We start from the raw sequence: 3,655 nt of genomic DNA, 5'->3' as shown, positions 1-3,655 counted from the left end.
ACACATACAAAACTTTGAAACTTTCGGGGACAAATGGGATGGTCAAACCAGTTTTGAAATTATAATCAGTAAAGGAACATTTCTTGTTTCTCATTGAGAAGTGTAGCTTGTTATTGTCGCTAAACTTAGCAAAAAGGTGGATGCGAGTACGAGTTAGTTCCGATTTATTGCTCTTATGTACTGTCAGAAAAGTCCAGGACGGCGCATTTGAAGAACGTATAATTTGTCGGTGGAGTTGGGATACTCGTACGTCCATATATGTCAGGATATTGTTAGTGTGGTAATTCGTGCCGTGGAGAGAATGATTCACAAAACAAAACAAAAATGAGCTACAGTTTATCGCATTCTCCTCGGCGTGATTGCACTACTCTTGACCCGGGATGGGGAACCGAAGCCAAAGCAAACATATCGACATCCATGCATCCACGTGTTATTATTCAACAGTCATTACGTTAACGTCAGAAACAAGTGCCATTGATTCCATGAATACAACAAGGTGGCGTTAGTGAAAAACAAACACAACAGTCGCTCTCTTGACGAACGTTCTCATATCAACAGCAGCGAAGATGTCCCGAATAAAAAAAGCGGCCTTTTGTCTGGGCGACAACGACGGTCTGGTGCGTTTATAATTTAGGAGCGTAAGCACCAAGCAGAGATTAATGTGGCGCCGATCCAAATACAATAGAGAATGCTACGCTAAAAAAGTACTTGCAACCCCCATGCATTAACACTGTTCCTCCCACCAATCTTTATCGGCGATAGAGCGGCAGTGATTAAAAACACAGTTGCCAAATCGCCGTGAGCGTGATTTAAATTACGATGCACGGCAGCGGAAGGTGTCCTGCCACAAATACTTCTACACGTTTTCGTTTAAGTTTACAGTTGCAATCAGAACCAGCCACCGTTAGGGCCAACGGTGTTTACTTCGAGGTATGTCAAGATACAAAAATATCGATGCTTGGCAACAATTATCCTCCAGGTAGCATGGTACACGGTTGCAAATCATCGAATAATTAACTTCAGTTATATAGCAATAATTACCGCCGCGTGATAGACGCGTTTTATTTATTGGCATTATAAACAATAGGTTTTATTTCGCGTCGCAAGGCCTTGGCAACAGAAAACTATTAATTTTACTAGAAATGAACACCCCAGTCAATCAATCAATCAATCAATCGAACAAATGAAAATATTAAACATATGTTCATTTATAAACAAGTGACAACTATAAATCAACAAACCTGAGATGATCGGACATATAAGAAGTTTACTAAGTAAATGCTACCTAGTTACGCCAAAAAAATGTCATTAAAGAGATATTCATTAAGTATAGATTCGTTAATAAATAAATTCGCACGGTGACAAATTCATTCATGTGAATTGCTGAACATATCTGTTACTAAACTGGGTTGCCTAAAACGCCGCATTAAGCGTAGTATAGCAATGCATGATGGGTGAAAGTATGAAACTCACTATTTTTTTACTATAGGTTGTTATTCAATTTTGGAGGAGGGAGAGGGAGACTTATGGCCAGTATCTTATAATTGGCATTGCTGAATAATCGTGGACAGTGGAAGGACATTAAGTTGTTTTCAAAGTCACTATAATATAATTATCAGTTCTTTTTAAGTACGTTTGTCGCTGATTTTTAAAAGACCTACGGTAAAATTGCTGTTTCCATCGGACATTGTTGACAATCCCCAGGACGAATGGACACGTTATGTATCGCACACTAGGCGTTCGAAAAAAAATGGACCTTAAGTGAAAACTCTGCTTCCAGACAATTACTTTATAAGCGGAAATGTTCTACTTTGGTAACGCATTGGCTATTTTTAATAGTTACTTAGGACTACGATTATCAAATAGTATCTACTATATATATCATACTTTGATAACGCGCTGTTTTCGGGGTTTTGAAGGCTATCTTTTCAATGACAAAGTGGCAACTTGAGTTATAGAGTTGTATCGAATTAAATACAAATGCACCATTTTCGTTCCATTTGTCACCAGCCAAGGACGGAACCATTTCGCATTGCCGCCGGCAAGTTTGACTCCCAGTTGTTGTATCACTTCTGTATCTAGTTAAAGGTTGTTTACATCTAAGTCACAAGTGCCTTTGTTTACGTGTACTATCATACTCATAATAAAACGCCAGTCAAGGTTCGTTTATACGGCCTATACGGCCATCGCCTCATTACTTCACCTTGGCATATGCTATCTTCGCCACCCAAGGACCATTTATTTGGCCGAAGCCTCAACATTAACCCTTGGCAGATTTCACCACGACTTACTGTATGTCGCACGCCCACAAGCGATTATAAGATTCACTTGCATTGCCCAATCTGGACTCATGATAGAAACGACACATTACTTAAGTAAAATCATGAAGGTTAAAATCTTGGAACGTCTTGGCCATCACAAGAAAGCGCTTAGTGCTGTATTTGTTGCTAGTAGCGAAGACCGGGTTGGGCAAGTCGATATGTTATTAGTTTCGACAGTTTTATCCACGGGCGCTTGCAACAGGATTTATGGTTACGGGAGATAGGCTTGGGTAGGGTTATATACTAGTATACTAAAAATTAAGACAGGGTATGAAGCGTCTGCACTTGAAAAATAGCCGGTGGTGGCGCTGTTGAACACTTCTTTCGCCGCTAATAACTTATGGCTTGAAGGATACGAGTTTCAAATCGAATGGTACAGCCAGAGTTGTGTACATATATAAGGTACATTTAGACATAGTTATTCAAAGTAAATTTTATTGTCATTATTCAAATAAATCGTCAACATTTACAAATTGTCATTAATCCTGGCTTATCTTACACTTTTGCCTACCGCCCTTGCGCTGATTGGTGGCGCTAGCTTCAATTTAGCTGCAGTGAAATGCATCTTTTTCTAACAAGATCACGCACGGGTTCGTGGGCCGGTTATGAATTGCCGGCTTTAGCGAAATCGCGCGATTCAAGCGATGTTATATTTCGTCAAAGTATATTTAAGTGCGCCCTCTCAGGCAATACTGAGATATTTTGTTCAATGCATTGTCAATTCAAATTACTCGTTATAGCTGCACCATGGACAATACGTCGTTCCTTCCAACATTTCCTAATTCTACCATATATACGGGAAAGACAAGTTTTCACACTCGTATAGAACCCTTTAAATTTTTTGCCTAACTTAGAATAACAAACATCCCCATATTTTAATTAGGCTTGAACATCAACATCAAAACATTTTAAACATCAAACATTCATCAAATTTTTTAAAAATCATTTTCATTAGCATTACGCATATAACGAGTATTGTATAGTGCCCTCACATGACAAGAAACGAATATTTGAGCGTTTCAAACTTAAAGTGCGGTGGTCAGCACACCGCGCATGTGTGTTGATAAACATGGATTTTCCCACAATTCAATGCCCTCTTCTAATGGAAATCACGAGGTTTGATCAGAGTGCAATTTTCACTAATTACCACCAACGACTCCTTCAATACTTTCCAATCACCTAAAAAAATACCTAATTAAAGTTTGGTAATGTCTCATTTTGTACTCATTGATCTGTGCAACAGTCAAAGCTACCATCTTTGTTTACACGAGACCCATATATCTCGCACATGCATGGCGCGATGATTACCGCTCTTTAAAATATTTTCAGAACAG

The sequence above is a fragment of the Saccoglossus kowalevskii genome, chromosome 14 (genome assembly GCF_978046115.1).
Source record: "Saccoglossus kowalevskii chromosome 14, keSacKowa6.1, whole genome shotgun sequence".
NCBI classification, from domain to species: domain Eukaryota; kingdom Metazoa; phylum Hemichordata; class Enteropneusta; family Harrimaniidae; genus Saccoglossus; species Saccoglossus kowalevskii.
Note: the sequence above shows the minus strand (reverse complement) of the source record.